The following is a 24,982-nucleotide window of genomic DNA, read 5'->3' as shown; positions in this document are numbered from 1 at the left end:
GGATTTGGATGATCAAATCCGGTGATTGTTCTTTTGGCTTCTTTGAGGTTGAAGTTGCCCTCATTTTTTCTACCCCATCTTAGTAGATCATTTGAGTTAGAAGTTAAAATTTGTCTTTTTTCTAGGATTTCTTCCAAGACTTTAGCCTAGGCTTTCAAAGGGGTCTCTGCACTGTATTCTGGTATCCTCCAGATTCTCCATTTCCTTTCCTCTCTTGACTGATCCCCGAAGTCACATACCCTTTTTAGACCTTTATTGAGGGTGTCCTCTCTAATGATTTCTAGGCCTTCCCTGCTGAGATTTTGTTCCTGCTTTGAGTTGTCCTCCTAGAACCAGGCAAGATTCCCATTTCTTATCTCCCAGAAACTATGATTTTGAACTAAGGCTTTGTTTTCCCACACCTTATTCCAAATATGAGAACCCCTAATGTGCCTTGACATCCGAATGTAGTCCTGTTCCTGCCAATCCATTGCATACTTTTGTTTCCATAGCTTGGTCCATGGGCTGTTGGTTTCCTTTAACCATCTCCACCAAAGTTTTGCTCCCAAGACTTTGCTCAGGGTATCTGAGTCGTGGAGACCTAAACCTCCATGGGTTTTGGGTTTGCAAATCTTCTCCCACGCTACCAGGGCCCATTTCTTTTTCTCTTCTCCTTTACCCCAAAGAAAGTTTCTTTGAATATTCCTGATTTGCTGTAAAACTCCTTTTGGGGCAAGAAGGGCTAAAAACATATAAACTGGAATGGTTTGAAGAACAACCTTTGTTAGAATTAATCTTCCTGCTAAATTCAAAGATCTGCTAGTCCAGTTATTGACTTGTTCCTTCAGTTTATTCATAATTGACTCCCATACTTCCTTCTTCAGAGGTTTGTCAGTGAGAGGCATTCCCAGAAATTTAGATTGTAGATTCTCTCTTTTAAATCCCAGAATTCTGAAGAGATGTCTTTGGATGGAAATATCCGTATTGAAAAAGAAAGCTTTTGATTTTGTGAGGCTTACCTCTGTGCCGGCGGCCAAGGCAAAGTCATGCAGGATTTGTTTGAAGGCTTTGGCTTCCTTAACTGTGGGTGTGCCTTGAAGCATAGTATCATCCACAAATTTTTGATGAGTCAAAGTGTCCCCATTTTGAGTGAGTTTTAGCCCCTTGATTCTTCCTTCTTCCTTGGTTGAGTTTATCATTCTGCCCAATCCTTCCATCATGAGAATGAAGAGGAATAGAGAAAGAGGATAACCCTGCCTAAGGCCCCTTGAAGGCCTGAAGGCTCTTGATGGAGGGCCATTGAGAAGGATAGAGCAACTAGCCATGGTAACCAGGGCCATAACCCACTTTATCCAGTTATAGTCAAATCCATAAGCTTTTAAGAATTTCCTTTATGTAAGGCCAACTTAGCTTGTCATAAGCTTTTGCTATGTCCAGCTGTATTATCATCCCTGCTTGCTTTTTGTTCTTGAGGGAGTGCACCACTTCGTGAGCTTGGATGATATTGTTGAGAATTTGTCTTCCTTCCACATAACCGGTTTGCTCCTTTGACACAACCGATGGAAGTAAAGGTTTGAGTATGTTAACAATAACTTTGGAAATGATTTTATACACCACATTGCATAAAGCTATGGGTCTAAATCTTTTAGGTGTCATGGCTTTCTCCTGTTTAGGGATTAATGCTATGAAATATTCATTAATCGCTCTAAGGATTGTTCTGGATTTTCTCGAGTCCTCCACCACATCTAGAATGTCAAATTTGACTATTTCCCAACATGTTTTGAAGAAGTCTTCATTGAATCCATCTGGACCTGGAGCTTTCCCATTGTGCATCTCTTTGATGACTTCATTGACCTCTTCTTCCGTTACTAGCCTGTTGAGATTATGGTTGTCTTCCCTTGTCAAAAATTTTGGAATGTTCTTTGTGAAGCTTTTGATGAATTGAGATCTGTTTGCCATGTTTTCCTCAGTTATGCTTTGGAAATGTTGCACCAGAACGCTTCCATTTCCTTGTGCGTATTTAACTCTTTCCCTTGCAGATCTAAGAGTTTAGTGATCCTGTTATGAGCCCTGTGTTTCATGGTGGATTTGTGAAATAATATAGTATTTCTCTCCCATTCCTTTATCCATTTTATTCTAGATTTCTGTCGCGAGAAGATTTCTTCCTGCTGGCATCTGTAGTCCCATTCTTGTTGCAGAAATTCTATCTGTCCTTTCCTTTCTATTGATAATCCTTCCTTGATGAGAATTTGACTAACTTCTTGTAATTTTCTTTCTACCTCTCTTTTGGCTTCGAAAATGTTGCCAAACTCATTTTTGTTCCATTCTTTGAGCCTTTGTTTGATATGTTTAAGTATCTGATGTAGGAGGAACATTTTTGTGCCCTGGGTGGGCATGTCTTCCACCCACCAATTTCTAATATTAGAAATGAATTTGGGGTGACTAAGCCATGCATTTTCGAACCTGAAAGGTCTGTTTCCTGGGGTTCCAATGAAAGAAGCTTCCAACTGGATCGGCCAGTGGTCCGAGCCTCCAAGAGGAAGGATCCACGAAGTCATAGAGTGACCCGAAAGAAGGAGATCCTCCGAGATTATGAATATGTCTAATATCAAGGCAACTTGGGTGGTTCTCCCTCTCCTGTTGTTCCAAGTGAAGGTGCCATTTGTTGTTTCCATACTCACCAGTCTCATGTTGTCTATGAAGTTTTGGAATGACAGTGAGTCGAGTCCTAACATTCTGCTTCCCCTTTTTTTCTCAGAGAGGGATTTGATCATATTGAAGTCCCCTCCAATAATCCAGGGGATAATAGACTGTCTCTCTCTTAGCTCCTCCAGAGACGTAAGGAGCTTTAGTTTTTCTTCTAGCATTTGAGGACCATACACGTTTGTGATCAAGTAGCACTCTTTGTCTCCCAAAGGTTGTATTACCATTGAAAGGTGATTTCAAGTAGCTTTTGCATCTATGATCTCAATTTTTTGCGGATTCCATAGGGTAAGAATTCCCCCTGTTGTGTTCATTGCTTTGACTTCAAGGAACTCGTAATTGTAGAGCCATTTGTTGTGTAGTTCTCTAATCTTGTTTACTGAGCATTTTGTTTCTTGAATAAACACCATGTCTGGTTTTTCCTCTTTTATTCTGTTACTAAGATTTCTTTGTTTTCTCTTGCTACCCAACCCCCTAATGTTCTAGGATGTTAGCTTCATTATGATATGTTTGTGAAAGAGTAGCTGGTAAGATCTTTCATCTTACCTGAATTAATCATGAGTTTCCCACATTCTGACAGGAGTTCATTCTGTCTCTTTCTTCCTCTTTTCTTGCCTGGGTTTTTGGTGGAGTATTGAGATGTAATCTCCATTTTTCTAACCCCTTGAGTCTCCTGGTTGTCATGGTTCCTTTTGACTCCTGCAACCTATGTTTGGGAACTTTGGAGGATTAGCTGTTGCACTCTATTAAACTCCACTTGTGGTAGAGAGTCTATCCCTTTGTTGGTTCCTTGTTCTAGAAAGTGTTCTATTTCCAGCTTCTCCCTATCCAGAATCTCCTGTAGGTCTTGGTCCTCCATTCCTCCTTCACTTGAGGTCATCTCCTGGTCCCTTCCAAGTCCTGTGGTGCTTAGTGGATTGTCATTTAGTTCATTATTTGGCAGTGTGATGTCCATCTTGTCCTCTATTTCTTTTTCTGATGGAGTTTCCTCCAGATCCTTACTCTGTCCATTTTCTTCCTCCTCTTCTTCTAAAATCTCAAAACTATTGTGACTTGGTATCTTGTTCTCACTAGGTTTCTTTTGGTGCTTTTTTCCCCCTCCTTTCCCCCTGCCTGCTACTTTGGTGTATCCTTCAGGATCTCTTCCGATGCTGCCTTTCAGTTTGTCCTCTCTTTTGTTGAGTGGGAATTCTCTAAAGAGGTGCCCATGTTCATGGCATTTGCGGCATCTGAAAGGAATGTGTTCATAGTCAACCGCCTGAACTCATTCTTCATCATACACTTCCAGGATGACTTCGTCTGGGAGTGCCCCCGATAAGTCCATTTCTACACAGATGCAAGCAAAGGAGGTATATTTTCCTTACAGAGTCGCCTCTAATATCTTTATAAAATGTCCTAATTTATTACTTTTAGATTTTAAGGATTTTGGAAGCCAGTAATCTAAAGGTAAGGAATATAATCTAATCCATACCGGGACCAATAAGAAAATTTCTTGCTCCGACACAAAATTCATCATCTAAGGTTGCATGTAGAGACCTGCGGCAGAATAGAAGTATGGCCCTCCTTCGAAAATTATGTCTTCATCCTCCAAGTTCGTGAATACCACCGTAAAAAAACCCTTAGACCCAAGTATGTTTAGTTCTCCTCTTGCTTTCCAAGTGTTTTTTATCCATGTGTATAGTGCTTTCTCCATGGGCCAAATACTCATAAACTTGCATATGACCGCATAGGTTGCCATGTGATCTTTCCGCTCTTGCAGAGCGGGTTCATTCAGGAGCACCCGTGGTTTATTATTGGACTTGGGTTTGCAGGGTCCCTTTTTAGCTCTACCCTCTGTCCTCTGACCACTGTCACCCGCGTTCGTATCCTGACGAACCTCCTCGTGGGTCCCTTCCTTATCATGGGGTTTGATGCCTTCCATCTTTCGGGTTCTAGTAGTTTTTGTCTCATTTTCCGAAGGATTTTGGAGCTTGTTCTTACTCGTCCCTTTGCCTTTGTTTGAAACTACATTACTGTAGGAGGGAGTGGAGCTCCCTCCTCTTTGCCCCTCCATGGTTACCAGCTTGCTTGTGTCGCCCCTGTTTCAAACCCTAGCTATTCCTCTATCTCCCTAGTTGTCGAGTCAATGTTTTCCTCTAAAAAAAAAAAAAGGTCATTAGTTAATTACTTATTCTAGCATTAGTTTGTGCCAATGTCATTGGGTAGATGGGAATTGGTCCCTAGAATGATTAGCAGTTCAATTTTTATTGCAAAGAGGTAATTGATTGTGTGTGAAGCTATTATTTAAAAGATAGAGTGGTGTAAAACTCAATATCGATGGTTGTCCAATTAATTTCGCAGTTGACGATCCACAAAAAGATCTCTTATTTGTTAAAGGCGTGAGAGTAGTCTTTTGGTGAGATTATGCAACAACTTGGGAGGTTATTGACGTTGTTGAGTAATTGAATTTAAGAAATCTGTGATTTGGGAGTTCGAAAATAAAACTCAAAAATCCAATTTACCGACTACAACTTTACAAGCTCAAGCTCCATCATAATTTTTTACTGTTAACTCAATAACGTATTTGCCCTTTATTTTATAAATTATTAATTGCTCTTTTAGGAGCCGTGTATTATTAGTGCCTCATTGATAGGCCACGATTATAGCAATGAGTTCTTCATTGACCGTGTACCATTCGGCTTACACATCTTATAACTTCCTGTGTCAAATGTAAAACTTAATTTGTGTTACACTAAAATAATAAATTTGATGGGCTTCTAACATCGAACTGTTTTAATGTGTAGGATTTTGGATGGAGTCTTTTATATGAGGAGTTGTTTTTAAGTGTAATTTTTTGGGTTTTTTTTGGATTTATGACTAGTATTTATTGGAAAAATTTGTGGTGAAATTTTATATGTGTTATTTAAATTCATTATTTGGCTATATATGAATTCAGTGTCCTGAAAAATTGAAAAATGGCTAAGCATTTCAATTGTGTACAGTTCACCTATCAAACTTATAATTTCAATGAATCCCTCCGAAATTTTAGACAAATTAAATAAAAAAATAAACCAAATATTTTTTAAAAAGATATTTATTATAAAAATAATTTACAATAACTTAATATTTAGCTTTGTCGATTTCATTACCCAATTGAATTGAATTCAAATTCACTCTTCATTTAGTACTACGTTCCCATGAATGAGTGAATAGCGCTTATGACACATGACAAGTAATTCCCACCATATTCAAGTTCCTACGATGAACCAAGGAAAGTAAAGTACAAATAGTAAAAAGCCGAATTTACTATGTGCACTTATGATCTCTAACTCAGCTCTACTCATGTCCCTCATATTGCCGTATATATCAACTTCCGCTCTCTCAACTAATTTATTCATGTGAGTGAGTGATGTTGTGTGGCTGTTATTTTTGGTGTTCTGTTTAGAAGTGTTTTTTAATTTTTCGGTGAACGATGGGATCTGTGAACATTGAAAGACCATAGTCAGAGGAAACGGCTTTAATTGGTGCATGAAGAGACAAACCAGGAGTAAGGAAAATAAGACATGTTATAATGTTGTGAATCGTCTTTAACTTTATAAGGAGGTAATATACAGTATAAATTGCGGTAACGTTGTTCAACGAAGAAACGAACTGTAGTAGCATTGTTCAAGGAAGAAACCATTATATAGAGATAGACAGACAGTGACGTCACTGGTAATTAGGTTTGTATTTAACTTTATAACGAGGTAGTATACAATATAAATTGCAGTAACTTTGTTCAACGAAGAAACCAACTGTAGTAGCATTGTTCAAGGAAGAAACCATTATATAGAAATAGACAGTTTAAGAACGTCACTGGTAATTAGGTTTGTATTAACATGCTGGCTACATTATTGTCCGACAAGTTGTTGGTGCAAATGACGATAGAAACCAACAAAGAAATTATGGGCTGCAACTAAATTTAGTTAGCATGTGATAATAAAGATTAAAAAGTATATGAAAACTCTTTCATGAAAATGTCAATGAAAAGGGTGTTCTTGTGAGGACGTGCAAGTCATTCAAGTTATCGAATGGGTTTAATAAAGAAAACGAAATCCCATGCAAATTAAACACTAATTTATGTGGAAATGTGTTGAATTAATAGCTCATAATAAACAAAGAAAACTCTTAAAGGAAAAAATATATTATATTATCTCATTTACCAATGTTATATTTTGAGTATAAATGGTCTCATGTATAGTAATTCGTGACTTTAATGATTTAATTAGTTTAATGAATTTTATAATTAAATCAAATGTTTATTTTTAACTTTCCTTAGTTAATGTATGACAAGTAGGATTTATTGTAAGATACTCCAAACATTTTACCTTTTCTCACTTAATGTAAGGCAAGTAGGATTTATTGTAAGATACTCCTTTTTAACGAGTATTTGTAATTTCAATATGCATTATTTAACTTAATTCAATTATTTAACTTATTTTGAATTAGTTTCTTCTTCATTTTTATTTTCAGTTCTCTTTGTTTTCATTGTTTTTGGAATTTATTTTGGGTATTCTATGATCTTTGGACTTTATAGATTTTTTATCCATGATTTTCTTCAATTATTTTCATCTTGTACCTACAAAAAAAAAAAAAAAAATTCACTACCCCACAACAACATCAATCATCTCAGTTTTTTTTATCAACACATAATTATTACACCTATTGGTTTTTGCAATAGCTTACACTTCATTGTCACAATCCTCGAGAGGTCAAATGCTTTCTATGCTTTCTATGGTGACTTCTATGGTTTCTTCATATGAAAAGAAATACATCACATTATGCGATTTATGTAGTTTCTTCCTACAACAAGCACTAGTGGTTTCAACCATGAACCTTCAAGTTTTTACAAAGTGGTTTTCAAGGTACCATGAGCTTTTCAACATAACATATTTTGGGAGAATGTATGATTGTATTGGACTGATAACATTTGCGATTTAGGTACTTACAATTACAAACTTCCATTTAGGCCAATATAGCCTTTAAACAAACATTGGCTTAAGACAATTTCCTTTCCATAATCCAAAAAAAATAAAATTATTTGAGTACGACCATCATGCTTCTTAAAGATGTATTTCTATGGATTCAATGCATTTACATCTATATGATATTATTATTACTTTACTTCTCTTTTTCCTTCTTTATTGCCTTGCATGGTAACAAAATACCTGCATGTTTACATAGTCATTTGTTCTTTGTATCTTCATCATTCATTTTACCATGTCACCACATCGATTTGCCTATTGTCTTCTTTCATCATACCACTCTTTTAACTAGCACACCATTTTCTCTCTTTGTTGCTACATCATTCTTTCTCTCATCATAATCTATCTTAATTCTCTTTATTGTTGCATCGTTTTCTTTGTTCATTCTCTTTCTTGCTACATTGTTATTTTTAGAAACAATTTTTTTCAACATGCCACTGTATTTGTTTCTACATAATTATCACTATCACCATATTCTTTCATGTTATTGATATTTTTATGTCATTCTCTTTTCTGTTGCAATTCTTTATCACCATCTTCTTTCATTATCATTTTATAATGTGATGGAGTCTCCTTCTTCCTTTTTATACCTATATATTATTTTTTTCTTCTTCCTTAAAATAATTGATAATTGATCACCATATAAAAGGAAATCCATCTACTAAGATATATCAGTTCCAACCATTGTATTCACAAATTTATTAGAAATCCTTTTCAACTACTTGGCCCCAACCTTTTCATATTATTTAAACCTTCTAAAGATAATCCACCTCACTTTCTCCCCTAATAAAGGATTCAATTTCTCAAATTTCACACGAGGCTAGCATACAAGTTCCTGACACCCTCACATATAACCATAATTGATGTTAATCAAATGTATTGCGGTTTTACTTACAGACATATGCTAATCAAATGTAGTTGTAGTGTTACTTCCCATGTCAAAAATTATCCTTATAACAATCCATACATTGATGCTAATCAATTGTAGTTGTAGTTTTACTTTTCATGTCTCAAAGTTTCTACGATTAACCTTCTCCATATTTTATTGTATGTGTTTTCAGTTTACATTTCCAGTGTAAAAAGTCTCTTTATATCTAAATTTCACAACAAAAAATACCTATGGGTTGATTCCCTCATAGTTGTATACTTCCTAGATGATTTGAAGAGCATGATCTCCACTATTGGTCTCCTTATGCCCTTTATTATGGAAAATTTTATGCCTTGAACATAAATTTCTTCTACATGTTATAAAATAAGATTATCTACCCTGGGTTGATAAATAAATGTTGTGAAATTTAGTCCACTCGCTAATATCTCAGTACCATGTACTATCTTTTCCTTTCTCTGGAATTTGTCATGTAGCAACATGTAACATAATTTTTTTCACTAATACGACAATACATTTTGGCTCGTTGGTTTTTATATTTTCTCATCGAGATAATATATTTATTTAAATCGTACTAGCTCAATAGAAGAGAGCACCTGCCTTGCAAGTGGGAGGGTGGTGGTTCAATTCCATCGTGCCCTAATTTGTTGCCAAGAATTCAATGAAAAAAATTTACTGCCAAATCTTGATTTGTGTTAATCAAATTGGTGTTTTGACTACATATAAAGATTCAACATTTTCAAAAATTTATGGGGCACTTCAATTGTGAAGAGTTCACTTGTAAAACTTGTAATTTCAGTGAATACCTATCAGATTCTAAACACATTAGATCAAAAAGTAAACCATAAAACTTTTGAAAAAGTAGCACTTAAATACTACTCCATTTAGAATATCTAATTGATATAAAGTTATGATTTTGGATGAGGATAAAACTAGTGTAGCAATATATATATGGATATCAGAATATCTTGATAAATAAGTTGATTAAATTTATATTTATATTAATTTTAAATCTATAAAGAGGTTATAATATTCTTAGTAAGTTCACATTTATATTAATTTTAAGGTTGATTGAAAATTTGTTAAGAATTTATAATGTTTAAACTGTTTTAGGTGTTGATAATTGGACTAGTTATCATTTCAACAAATTAATATTACTTTTAGATTTATTAACATTTTATAACATTCAAATGTTTTTATGAATATAATTCAAATGATTACATTTTTAAAAATTAGATTCATGTTTATTTATAATTAATTTAGAATTAATAAAATATAAATTATTTGAATTACATTTTTATAAAATATAAAAATAGACTAAATCGAATATAAAAAGAGACTAAAAGTAAAATATAATTAAAAATAATACTACCAAAAATAATATTATAGATTTAGTATCAATATATTATATTTTAAAGAGAAACATGTAATGATATGAGAATATTCATATACTTTTAAATGTATTAGGTTATATGTCAATTTTATATAAATATAAAAAAAATTACAAATATCTCTGATATTGAGTAACACACTATTCAATTGTTTTATCAATATTAATTTTAGTTTTGCATATATTATGTATTAAGAGGAAGCGTATGCTATTTGGGAATTTCATGTTAAACATCTAAGGAATTACACACTTTTCCATATTAGAATGAACACTACTTAATTTTTTTAATCACTAATGTACATCTAATTCATTTTGACTATAAATGTATCTTGATTCAAGAAGGATTGAATTTCTCTAGGAGAAATATTTTTTCAACATAATTCATTTACGAAAAGTTGTCACATCACAATTGATCTCTCTTTGAGTCTATGATATATGTATAACTAAAATAGATTTACAATGGTTGATATATACGATGTCTTAATTCCATGTTGAGTAGTTAATAAATGAGAGAGATAACACACGTCATCGAACTATTTTGATCAACAAAAATAGAAATAGAGATCAGATTCTTTTTTATTCCGGGTAGATACATTGCATTTTGAATATGACTAATATTTCCACCAAGAAATACGACCAAAAAATTACAATGCCCTTTTATTTGGTACCCTCTATCATCAGAAAGGTAGATATTAGCACCACTGCTGGTTTCTTTGAAATTTTCAAACCAATGTCTGTTACCTGTCATGTGAGTGGAAGCTCCTGAGTTGACAAATCAAGTTTCTGCTTCATCATTCTTAGTAGAGAACACAGAATTAGATACAAACAATCTGAGATTTTCATTCTAATCTTCATCAGCAAAGTGCCATGCATTTTTCTTATGTCTATGTCGACCTTCATCAAGCTTATTTTTACGGAAGTTCTTAGAAATGTGATCAACTCTACCACAATAAAAACATTTCGGTCCTAAATCACTTTTGTTTGAAGACATACCTTGAGGTGGATTTATTTGTGGTTTACCTCCACTTTTTTGTCTTTCACTTTCCTTTTCTCTGAAGGGCTTCTTCTTTGCCAATAAAAAAAGATCTAAACTCTGGGGTTTCGGAGTCATCTATCTTTCTTCCTATTGCATTATGATCCTTGTTAATTCTTCAAATTTGGGGGCTTTCTCTCTCACATTCAAGCATGTGATAAACATCTGATAGCCATCATTCATACCATTCATGGTAATTGTGATGAGATTAGTGTTTGACACTACCTCCAGTATGTTACCCAACTTATCTATTGGCTCTTTGATTCGAGAGATGAACACAGCCACTCATTCTGTCTCCTCCATTTCAATGGAGAGAATCTTGTTCTTCAGAAACAATAGGTGATTTGTGTTTTTGATCTGGTACAGTTCCTTGAGAGTTTTCGAGATGTTTTTTGATTTACATTCTTGGATGTAAGGGATAATACAATCTTTCACTAAAAATTTTCACAACACTTTTTCTTTATTCTCCCTCTTTTCCCAGTTCTGGATTGTTGTTGTTGTTCTGCGCGTAGCTATGGTCGGCTTATACTCATCACCGATTGCAATTGCCCTTGCATTTTTTCCCCTCAAGCATGGTCTGCAACTTAAATTTCTAATTGGAATAATTAGACTTATCGAGCTTATTGCTCTCATTCAGGTATGCCTCTGTCATCTGGTTTTTCATCTTAACAGGTCTACCTCAAAATAACTTTCCACCTCTAGCAATTGAAAAAAAATTATATCTCTCTCTAGATCTCAAAGAAATGGTGCTCTTAATACAACCCCTTTCAGATGGGCACCCTAAACCACAATGTTTTCCTTTTAAAAAATATTATAACCCTTAAAAAGAAAATTCAACGAAAAAAAAAAAATCATTTCGACAATCTGATGCATCAACGCTTGGTGTTTCTTTAGCAACTAAAAAAAATTGTTGTGAAGGTCAGAGCTCTGACACCATGTTAAAAATGGAAGACAAAAAATATATTCATCAAACTGTGGAGCTAATAGGTGAGGAGCTTTACTTGGAGATTGCTTCTGGCAGAACGCTCTACACATCCATCATTAATCATCATAAATAAATAGTTTACATGCAAGTATGAGAGTTAGAAAAACCTCCTAGAATATACGACCTAATTGTTAATGTAAGGCTCACACATACTAATGAAAGATCTCTCTACAAGAATACATTTCTCCATTAATTTCAACAAGTTTTTCATTTAGAAAAAAGGTTTGCAACTAGAGACATTTCATCCATCTCAACGCTTCATGGATCTAAGTCTAAAATAGATCTAGACTGATTTATTTTCTTAAAATATTCTCAATATATTATGATTAAGATAAGTATTTATCGATTTAATTACGATATATTTAAATCGATTATTAAACCAATGATATATTAATGCTACTTCAAGTTGTGGTTTTAATAAAAAGAAATTGACAGAGTTTAATATCGAAAGTTTGAAGGACAAACAAAAGTTTTAGACCTTACAGAATCCACTATTTCTTAGAATCTAGTCTTTCTTCGTGATATTCATCAACAAGTATTCTAGCTCGGAACTGTTTGCAATTCCATCGATTTCATACGGTGATGAAAATTTATTTGTCACTCGTATAATTCGGAGAGAATTTGATGATATGAAGGGTGAAATTGAGTACGAGTGATTTTTTATTATTATTATAGTTAACAAATTTTACTTAATCTGTCCAAAAAAGTTAGAAAATTAGCCCCCGAATCATATTAGACATGTAACATTGAGATAATGATGCGGTGCTCGACAGTTCCTACCAGTTCAGTGTGAATATTGGAGTGCACAGCTAAGCGGAACTGTTTTGCGCGGAGCCCTACACCTCATTATTTCACAAATTCCACAAAAATCGAATTCCAACTTTATACGGAATTGGAGTTCCAACTTGATAACTATGATTTGAAGAGGTATTAGATAAATCAAACTGTTGTGCATGACAAACTTTCAAGAATATACTATGCATTGTCTTAATTCAAAAGTTCAGGTTGACATGGATTCTGATGCTAATGCTAAAACCAATCATTTTAGTGTGGCAGGCGAATTTTTTAGTCGACGTGGACCATTATCCATTTATTCCATTGCCACTTGGCCTTTAAATAATTATATTTGGGGCGACTAATTCTTGCTAATATCAACTTTATGAGCTTTTTGCACGGGCTGAGCCTCTAAACTTGTTAGAATATTAATCATGAAGTCGCATGTCCTTGTTTATAGGACAAGTCATCGGTGTAATTCGACGGGGCATTAATAGTCGGCAGGAGCTGTTCAATTTAGGTAGGAAATAATGATAGTTGTAGTTTCTACGGCTGGATGTATTTATAAATTTCATTGTAGGTAATGCAAACAAGAAGTTCTCTTGAGAGAGTCTTCCTTTTTGGATATGGTATCATAGCTAAGGAGAGCTGTAAGGAGTGTTACCTGTGAAGCCAAATTCACGCAGGATTCTAGATCTTTCTACACCACCATTAGTTTCTAGATCATTCCAGATGTCCCTCTGAATCACATACAGGATTCTAGATCCTTCTTCTACCTCTATAAATTTGTAATTTCTCTGGCCAAGGCCCAAGTCTGTTATATAATGCAAAGTGATTGTTTTATCTATTCTGCTATTTCTGACTGAGTAATCTTGTTGTTTCTCCATTTGTCTGTCTCTGTGAATTATTCTTTGCTTTTGTCGTCTAAGTATCTGAGTATAAATCCGCTGTGTGTTATGTATGCTCTGGTCTAACAACTGGTATCAGAACTAGGGGCAAATATCCACTGTGCAAGCCGCTTAGTGCCATCGCCTTACTCTTGGCAGCGTTCGTTAAAACGTTGGTTGTTACCCCTGGAGCTGTTGAAGGATCTATCCATGAAATAGCTGAGGAATGTTGGAACTAAAAGATAATTGATGCAAGAAAAACAAGGCTGTGGATCTATGTTTAAACGTGTTGTTGGAGTTTTAAACGTGGAGATCCATGGAGTTTGGAGTTGAAACGTGGTGTTTGTAAGTTTTTTTTTACATCAAGCTTGCACGTATATGTCAAGTTTTTTCTCAAACCAACATATGTTGTGTTCCAGCGCCATCAACCATCCCAATGAACTTTGAGCCTTGCGGGACACCTCTTTTAGCCTTTTCTCCACACGCATTTACATGGCTCATATTATTCGTTCCGGTTATGGTCCCGTCTCTTATATATTCTCGGGCATTCCTTCCACAATGTATAGCGCCCTTCTTGCACTACCCGACTTTTTCTATGCTATTAAGAATTATATGCAGTTTTCCCCTTTCTTTATATCCAACGAAAGTGAAGATGTTAAGCAACTCCCCCATTCTGGTTGCTGCATTGTTGTTTAGATTCCTCATGTTCTGGCATTTCTCAATAATAAAGTGAGACGACCTTGGCATAGAATGGCAACCCATCGAGGCTCCTAATTTGCATATTGCCCTAGCCATGAAGTCTAACTATAAAGGTGTCAATCCACCAGCCAAACATTCTGGAGCCATGTATATCATCACGGCGATAAAGCTATGACCGACCTGGATCTTACTTTGATGCATCGAAATCCTTGCCCCTCCGTCTGATGTCTACAGTTCGGCTCGATGGATCCCCTCGTTAGCCGGCACTTTCCCTCATAGCCGAGCCTCTCATGCTGGGGTGAAGCGATGGGCTTGACCGACCCTCTTTGGTCCGTTAGGCCCCTCCCATAGTGATTCTGCAAGAATTCCTATGACCGACTAGATATGTGAAATAGGTTAAAACATTATATATGTTTTTATATTTCTTATGAAACATATATAATTATATGTTGGAATTTTGAAAATTATATTTTAAAAAGGAGCAGGAACTTTAAAAAGGGTATTTTAAAAGGAGGAAGGTTATTATTACTAAATTTTAAATAGTAATAATTAAAGTTTTATTTTTAAGTGGAGTTTTTGTGTTTTGGGGTGTGAATTTGATTGAAAATGGAGACAACAGTTACAGATATGGAGAAGTTGAGCGGGGTTAATTTTTCCCTATGGAAATCACAAATGGAGGATATGCTGATTTTAAAGGATCAGTATTTGCCGATTGAGGGCACAACAAAGAAACCCTCATCGATGAGAAATGAATAGTGGAATAAGCTAGATAGAAAGACGATTGCAACAATCCACCGATATTTAGAAAAGAATGTTTATTTCAATGTGTTTGGAGAAAAGACGGCAGAAGGATTATGGAAGAAGCTCCATGATCTATATGAGAAGAACATGACATCAAGCAAGGTGTTCTTGATAAAGACGCTTTATAATCTCAAAATGAAGGAGGGTGCTTCAGTTCCTGAGCACTTGAATGCATTTAATATTATTACTAATCAACTTGCCCTTGTTAAAATCATTTTAGATGATGAAATTAGAGCCATATTGTTGATGTGTTCTATGCCAGACAGTTGGGAAAATTTAATTGTAGCTCTGAGCACTTCAACAACTACACGGACACTGAAGTTTGATGATGGCAGCAGCAGTTTAATGAATGAGGAGTTGCAACGCAAGTCAATTGCGGAAAACCAGGGAGAAGAGGCTCTAGCTCTAGCTGATCGTGGTAGGAGAATGGATCGAGGCCGGCAAGGGCGATCAAGATCGAGAGGCCAATCAAAATCAAGGAGAGGCAGAATCATTTACTTTCTTTGTGGCAAACCCGGGCACATTAAGAAAGAATGTTGATTCTGGAAGAAAGGACAAAAGGATTAGAGATTGTCCAATACAAATCACAAGTCATCCAGCACAAATGAAGGTGAGACTACTGTTGCAGCCATAGATGGTGATGTGTTGTTTACTGTTTCAGTATAAGATGCATGTGTATATACATCTAGCAGTAGCTTTGATTGGATCCTTGACTCCGGGGCATCTCACCATGTAACCCCATGCAAGGATAGTTTTGTTTCATATAATCCTGGTGATTATGGTAGAGTGCATTTAGGAAATAATGATTTTTGTAGTATTGTTGGAGTGGGAGATGTCCAGATGAAGATGAAAGATGGACAAGATATATTGTTAAAACAGGTCAGGCATGTACCAGAAATGCGCATGATTTTAATCTCTATGGGACGACTGGATGATGAAGGCTATTTGACAAACTTTGGAAAAGGAAGCTGGAAAATTAGCAAAGATGCATTGGTCATGGCCAAACAACCCAAGACAGGAACATTATACACATTGAAGACACGGATCAACAAAATCAGATTTGGCTGTTGTCACAAAAGAAGAAAATTCAGCAGATCTATGGCATAAGCGTTTGGGTCACATGAGCGAGAAAGGTTTCAAAATCCTTGTTGATAAAAATTTATTACCAGGTTTGAAATCCTACAATCTTGATCTTTGTGAGCATTGTATATGTGGTAGACAAAGAAGGGTTTCATTCCTTAGAGGTGGCCATGATAGAAAGAAAAATGTGTTAGAATTGGTAACTCAGATGTGTTTGGGCCTATTAACATCAAATTATTAGGAGGAGCATCATATTTTGTAACATTTATAGATGATGCATCCAGGAAGGTTTTGGCATATCCTATGAAAAATAAAAGTGAAGTGTTTGGAATATTTCAAAAATTCCATGTTGTTGTTGAAAGAGAGTCTAACAAATTGCTGAAGTGTTTAAGAACAGATAATGGTGAAGAATATTACTCAGATGCATTTAAGGAATATTGTAGCAGGTTTGGCATAAATCATGAGAAGACTGTGCCTGGTACTCCTCAACAGAATGGTGTCGCAGAAAGGATGAATCTCACCATTATGGAAAAGGTGCGAAGTATGTTATCCAATTCCGGTTTGGAGAAGAATTTTTGGGCTAAAGCAGTCAGGACCGCTTGCTACCTCATAAATAGATCTCCAACTACAGTCTTGGATGGTGGTATCCCTGAAGAAGTTTGGACTGGTAAGAATTTGAATTATTCTCACTTGAAAATATTTGGATGTGAAGCATTCGTACATATTCTCAAAGAAAATAGAACTAAGCTAGATGATAAATCTATGAAATCCATATTTTTGGGATATGTGGATGAAGATTTTGGTTATCGTCTATGGGATCCAGTCAATAATAAAATTATTAGAAGCAGGGATGTTATATTTAATGAGTCAAAAATGTTCAAGAGGACTGTAGGTGAGTTGGAGGTCAAGAAGGTTATTGACAGGTTTAAAGAGCAACATGAAAACATACCACCAATATAAGAAAATGAACAGCAAATTCAGGAGCATGAAGAACAACAAGTGGAAAATGATGAACAACAAGAAGAACGAATCTTGTAGGAACCTTTACAAGAGATTCAACCTGATAATGCACCACCACAGTTGGTTCGCAGATCTTCTAGGCCTCATAAGCCTTCACAAAGGTATCCTCCTTCAAACTATATTTTGTTGACTGATGAAGGTGAACCTAATTGTTTTCAAGAAGCTTGTAAAGTCAAGCACAGTAAAGAATGGAAGAAAGCAATGGAAGAAGAAATGAACTCTTTGCAGGAAAATAAAACTTGGGAGTTGGTAAACCTCCCAAAAGGTAGAAAGGCTCTACAAAACAAATGGGTGTACAGGATTAAGCATGAAGGTGACAAAAAGAAGGAGAGGTATAAAGCAAGACTGGTGGTGAAAGGTTTTGCCCAAAAAGAAGGTATTGACTGCATTGAAATTTTCTCACCTGTTGTTAAAATGTCATCCATTACAGACATTCTTAGTCTAGTTGCTGCTTTAGAGCTAGAATGTGAATAGTTAGATGTAAAAACTGCATTCCTTCATGGTGAATTGGAGGAAGAAATTTATATGGAGCAGCTAGAAGGCTTCATACAAAAAGGCAAAGAAGGCCTTATTTGTAGGTTGAAGAAGAGTCTCTATGGGTTGAAACAGGCACCTCGACAATGGTACAAGAAATTTGATTCATTCATGTTGGAACATAGTTTTCAGAGGTTGGAAGCTGACCATTGTGTCTATATCAAGAGGTATGATCAAGTAAAATACATCATATTATTGTTATATGTGGATGACATGTTGATTGTTGGGCATGATAAGAATAAGATCAATAGGTTAAAGAAAGATTTGCGTAGCACAAGAAAAATATATCAAGAAGGTTCTTGACAGGTTTAATATTAATGATGCCAAGCCAGTTGGTACACCCCTTGCAGCCCACTTCAAGATGAGTACTGAATTATGTCCTAGTGATGACAAGGAGAAAGAAGAGATGAGCAAGATTCCTTATTCTTCAGCAGTTGGCAGTTTGATGTATGCCATGGTATGCACATGACGAGACATTGCATATTCAGTGGGAGTAGTGAGTAGGTTCCTTGCCAATCCAGGAAAACAACATTGGCAAACAGTAAAATGGATTTTGAAGTATCTCAAGGGTACTAGTCATTATTGTTTATGTTTTGGTCATGATGAGACTGTGCTTGAAGGATTTACAGATGTGGATATGGCTGGAGATATGGATACCAGAAAGTCCACTACAGGTTATCTGTATACATTTGAAGGTGCAGCAGTATCTTGGGTGTCAAGGCTACAAAGAATAGTAGCCCTCTCTACAACAGAAGCAGAGTACATAACTGTAACAGAAGCTTGTAAAGAGATGTTGTGGATGCAGTAATTCCTAGGAGAGATAGGAATAAATCAGGACAAGTATGTGTTATATTGTGATAGTCATAGTGCCATTCACTTGGCGAAAAACCCAGAATTTCATTCAAAAACCAAGCACATTGACTTAAGGTACCATTGGATCCGGCATGTGTTGGAGGAAGAACAGTTATCCTTGGAAAATATCGATATATATATATATATAGGAACCCTGTTGATATGCTCACTAAGATTCTACCACGAAATAAACATGAGTTATGCAGAGGCATGGTAGGACTCGGTGTGACTTGATGACTCTTATTTGGCTTCAAGTGGGAGAATGTTAAGTGTGAAGCCAAATTCACCGAGGATTCTAGATCCTTCTAGATCAGATCTTTCTAGATCTCCAGGATTCTAGATCTTTCTACACCGCCATTAGTTTCTAGATCATTCCAGATCTCCATCTAAATCACATACAGGATTCTAGATCCTTCTTCTGCCTTTATAAATTTGTAATTTCTCTAGCCAAGGAATGCAAGCCAAGGCCCAAGCCTATTATGTAATGCAAAGTGATTGTTTTATCTATTCCGCTGGTTTTGACTAAGTAATCTTGTTGTTTCTCCATTTGTTTGTCTTTGTGAATTATTCTCTGGTTTTTCCATCTAAGTCTTTGAGTATAAATCCACTGTGTGTTATGTATGCTCTGTTCTAACAAGGAGGCAGAGCTCAGGGGAGCTGTGAGGAGAGGCCAAGTGGTAAATAGCTATCTTAGGCTGACTGTGGTGATAAGTGTCTGAGTGTTCTCCTATGAGGAGTTATGACTTGTCTCTGTGGTGTGAGGAGTTTTGTGAGCTATTGTGAGGCCGCTTAAGGTAAGCCTAGGGGTGTGTGAGCTTAAAGCCAGAGTGTGTGGGCTTGGTGGTGTAAATTGGAGTCGTTGTTGCGATGGAGAGTGCATATCAATAGAGTTCTATTGGAAGAGCGATGTTTGACGACAATTGGGAGAACAAAGAAGTATTAGTATAATCCATAGGATTGTCCTATGATCGATCGTTATTGATAGAGGTGGAATTCTATGCAAACAATGAAAGGGAAAGCATGACAAGAAGCGACAGCGTGAAGATTTGGCATGATTAGGTTCCACGAATTGCTGAAGCAGCTGAGGGTGGTTTGAATTTTGAGATCTACAGAGTTGATGGATTGACGTGTTGTTTGTTTTGTTGTGTGGAGTTATGTGTGTCTTCAACTCTAATTTGGTTTTGCTGTGGGTGATCTTCTAACTTTTGGCAAAAGGCCTGTCTAAACTTCCACCCAAGCACAGGATTGGTCAGGTGGTGAAGGGCTTATAATATTTAAAATAGTGTGACTTACATTTCTCCTTTTTGCTTTTTGAATCATGCCTCTGTAGTGTCAAATTGTCTCGAAGATTCATTTCTACAGCTTCCATGCAGACTTTATCAACACATGGTGTTGCAAACCATGCTTCAAGTAAATTTAACTCTTCTTCATAATCGTTTGGTGTACTTTCACATTGGAAATGAGTGGTAAGTGTAAAAACATCTGCAGAACCACAATGGTTATGTTCCTTCTACTATGTAATGAGATATTTCTCTTGTTGCAATTCCAACTATGTTTCTGTCTCTTTCTCTATTTTCCCTTTGTGACATTCCTTCTTTTTTATTTCCTCTATCTTTGTCTCTCTCTTTGTCCCTATCTCTTCCACTTATGTACTAAGCTATGCCACTGTAGATAGGTTGTCCTCCACTTGGTTTTCATATTCAAGTGGGATCATCTCACAAAATAAAATCACGTCAATATGGTGCTTTTGGTGCATCATGTGTGACCATTCATCATTAGGCAACAAATATTCATCAAACTTAACATCAACAAATTGAGTTTCTCGATTCACTAAATTTTCATTAGCAAGCTCTGTTGCTAGATTTACTAAATGTTCATCCACTTGCAATTGTGCATAGTGCGATTCAACAAACTTTTCATCTCGATGTAGATCTACTTCAATAGATCTAACTTCATCTTCAACTTCAATGCTCCCCCTTACACCAAAACTCCTTTCAAGGGTATCCCTATCCTCCTTGGCTGTTTTGGTATCTAAAATCAGGGGAAGAATGTCATCATCCACAAATTAGTTTATGCATTTTAATACAAAGGTGTAATTTTTCCTTTTCTCTTCCAAATATAAAAAGACATCAAACATCTCCATGTGTCTCTTTGACCTTCTCAAACTCTTGGATTTTCCCATTTGTTGTGTCTCAACACACAAATAGAACTATAAACATAAATTTTTTTATGTTTTCAACTTCTGGCTCTAACAATAATGGTTGTAGCTATGGAACACGATGGCGACATGCAACAAAAGTCCCTCAAGAACTCAACAGAGATTCAACTTTACCACTCAAAGGGCCCACAAATAAATTTGATCATACAAATTTGTATTATAATCTAAGGGACACAAATTTATCCATGCTTACCAAACTTAACCATGGATACGAATACAAAGCACTAAACCTTTTTTTATATGTGCACAATTGCACATTCCTCCTCTTCGCAGGTGCAGAATTCACACTTTTCTCTTCGGCCTCTCATGACCCTTGCTTCTCCTTTATGATCCCTAAAAATTTGAATTGCTTCTCTCATTGGACTCTTATGCATCTTGGTGTTCTGATACCATGTTAAAGAATGGGAGAAATCATGGAGAAAAATGGAGTAGAGGATTACTCTTCTCAATATTACGAATGAGTTAAATAAGATTACATTGGAAACATCACTAACAAATGACTAAGTCAACTAAAGTGGAATAACTGAAAGTGATTTGGGACACTTGGATGGACAGTTTTGACATTGAGCAGGTGGTTGGAATTAGAAACTCCAACATTTTTTTAATATAGGCAAGACTATTTGCCTAGATATATAGTTCGTAGGTTGTATTCAGCTGAGCTTTGAGGGAATTGGGGTGTAGGGCTACTCACATGCGACAAACATGGCATAACTATTGATGTATTTTATCTTTTATGCATTGTCGTGTTTTGGAAGTGTTAATTAACCTTAACTAGTTTTACATGATTTGTAATAGAAGTGTGATTTTTTGGAGTTTGTTGTGGATTTTTGGTCAAATTATAGCCAAAAAAATTTGTAGCCAAATATTTATTTGTGTTGTTTACACTGGTTTTTTGACTTCATACATAGATTCAACATCCTTAGAAACCTCTCCATCACTTTGATTGTGAAGAGTTCACCCGTAAAAATTGTGATTTCAATGAATCTCTGTCGAATTCTAGACAAATTAGATTATAAAATAAACCGGAAAACTTTCCAAAAAATTGACACTTAAAGACTACTCCATTTTGAATATATAATTGATATAAAGTTATGTTGTTGGATGAGAATAAAACTAATGTTGTAGGATAAATATGGATACCAAAATATCTTGATAAATAAGTTGATTAAATTTATATTTATATTAATTTTAAAACTATAAAGAGAATATAATAATTTTAGTAAGTTCACATTTATATTAATTTTAAATTTGCTAAGAATTTATAATGTTTAAATTGTTTTATGGCCTTGATAAGTGGAATGAATTACACATTTTTATCATATTAGAATGAACATCACTAAAATTTTTTAATCACCAATGTACATCTAATTCATTTTGACTATAAATGTATCTTGAGTCAAGAAGAATTGAAAATCTCACACAAATTTTTTTTTTCAACATAATTCATTTAAGAAAAATTTTCACATCACAATTAATTTATCTTTGAGTCCATGATATATGTAGACTTAAAATATATTTACATTGCTTGATATATACCATGTCTTAATTCCATGTTGAGTAGCTAATAAATGAGAGATATCACACATCATTGAACTATTTTGATAAAAAAATCTTTTAATTTTACATACAAATATTTTATATACATATTTATATAAAGTTAATATTGAAATATTTTAATTATAACTTATATGATTTTTTTATTCTTATTAATATTTAAACAATACTTAAATGTAAATTCTATATTAAATATTGAAATATTTACACATCACACGTTTATATTATGTATATAAAAAATAATATACATTTATATTTTATTATTTTTTCATTATATATAAAATTTATATAAATTATTTTATTTAAGATTCATTTTTAAATATTTTATCAATAAAATACATTAAATATTTTATATACACTACTCACTAAATGATTGAAAAACAATAAAAAAAAAATATTATAGTACTTATCATTTTTTAATACATGTAGACGATTTAAAATTCCAAAGACAATTGCAAAACTATGATTCCCCGTGGCTTTTAATTTCACGTACTTTTAAATCACAGGTTTCAAACAGAGAATTTCAGTTTCGAAACCTAATCAAAAGTACAAAATTAAATGAAAAACATAAACATAAAAATAAAAATAAAAATAAAAAATAACTATTATATTGATAGATACAAGTAGGTTTTTTTTTTTGTAAGCTGAGGCATGATTCTATTACTATAAAAAGAAAAAACTATGTACATAAACATGGCGCCACCTGCCCAGAAGGGAAACCGGGTGGCCTTCGAAAGTATATGACACCCATCCAAAAGAAGTAGAGTTCCAGTTTATCAAACCTGATTGAAAAACCCCCTATTCTACCTAGAAACATACTATGCATAGCTGTAAAGAGAATCGATATCAAAAATACAAAAAAGTCATATAATAACCTCCATATTCTACGGCCTCATGACAGCATCAGTCTTGGTATCAGGTTCTGTCTTAACTATTCCATTGTCTTTGAGCAACTGGATCAGCTGGTCCATCTTCCTGTCCTGCATCATGAGAGTCATTTGAAGATTCTTCATTTCTTTTTTCAAGTTCGCTTGGGCAAGCTCCACCATTTCACCTGCGATTTGCTCCAGTGCCCTGGCAAGTAAACGTTTCATGCCCCAATACACATGCAGGGACTGCTTGTAGAGGGACATCCTCCCTCGGGTATGGCCCGGATCAGGAAGAAAAGTCTCCCAATCTGCCATTTCAGGGTCCGATTGGTCCTGCAGCGCCTCTTCTTCCAGGTGGTCTATAATCCGGCGAATATGGTGATGAGTTTCATTGACGTAAGCATCCTCAGCTTCCTGCAATTTCCGCCGCATGTCCTTCTTACCGCGCTTCCTGCCTGAAACCCCAGCACTGTAGCCTTCCTCATACTGTTCTTGGTGAGCTCGGTTCTTGCCACGACCCCGTGCACTACCGCGACCCCTTCTACCTCGACTGCGACCACGGCTTCCAGGAAACTCCTCATCATCGTCATCCTCCGAACGTCCAGCATCCTCCCCAACATCATCATCTCTGGCACCCACTGAACTAGAGCGCTTCAGCCATTTGCCTACTTTTCCCCCCGAGGTCGGCCGTGGTGCCTGCTCTGCAGAATACTCCCTGCTATCTCCTTCCTGGTCTTCTGACTCATCAGAGATGTCCAGGTAAATGGACCGCAAAGTTTCCTCAACCGTCGGTTTCCCTTTCTCCTCCAGAGCTACCCCCTGACTGCGCATTTTCCTACCCTTATTTCGAACTGCATCCATACTCGTAGGCGGCGTAGACAGCAATTGCCGAATTCGTTTCTCAGACGGACCCAATTCCACCCTACACTGCGCCAACGTGAGCGCCGAACCTCCCACTCGTTGGTAGTCTTTATACAGACAGAGCCCTATGCCTCTACAAACATGCAGCATAACCCGTCCATGCAACAATATACCTCTGATCGACCACCTTCCATTGTTATTGTTAGTTAGCTCCCAGCCCTGTTCATTATTACACGTCGCAGGACTAGGGCCCTGATGTGATAGGCTTCTTGGCGTCGTGATGCCACCGCACTCCCACCTCTGTACCCTCCCTGCATTCGGCCTTGGGATTGTCATTTCGTCCCATAACTGCATAAATGCGTTCTGCCAAATGGGAATTTTGACAGTTTCATCCATGATCCCACCGCAGTGTTCATAATTGTTCCAGTCTGCACGCCTCCGAATCATTATGGAAAGGTTCCTAAGTCGTCCTGTCACGCCCGATCGCCTCATCATTATCCTGTCGTAGGATGGTGGCCAACTCAGCCCACCGTGGATCCGCCTGTAACACACCCCAGCATCCATCCATCACCCGATTGGATTCGCCACATGCCCAATTGGCTAAATAATCGGCCGCCCTATTTCCTCGCCGCAATACATGATTGAGTATAATGTAATCGATCTGCCTCATCTGGCCTTCAATATCCTGTATAATGGCAGCTATCCTCCAACTCTTGGCAACGTGATCCCATGTTTTACCCTGCTGTAATTTCCGAAGCATTTCTATGACCATTTGGGAGTCGCCCTCTATGATGAGGTTTCGGTACCCATTCCTTATAGCGATGCTGATACCATGATAGACACCCCAGAGCTCC

The sequence above is a fragment of the Pinus tabuliformis genome, chromosome 2_1 (genome assembly GCF_031772625.1).
Source record: "Pinus tabuliformis cultivar Carrire ecotype Pingquan chromosome 2_1, CPIR1, whole genome shotgun sequence".
Taxonomy (NCBI): domain Eukaryota; kingdom Viridiplantae; phylum Streptophyta; class Pinopsida; order Pinales; family Pinaceae; genus Pinus; species Pinus tabuliformis.
This window is presented reverse-complemented; position numbering follows the sequence as displayed.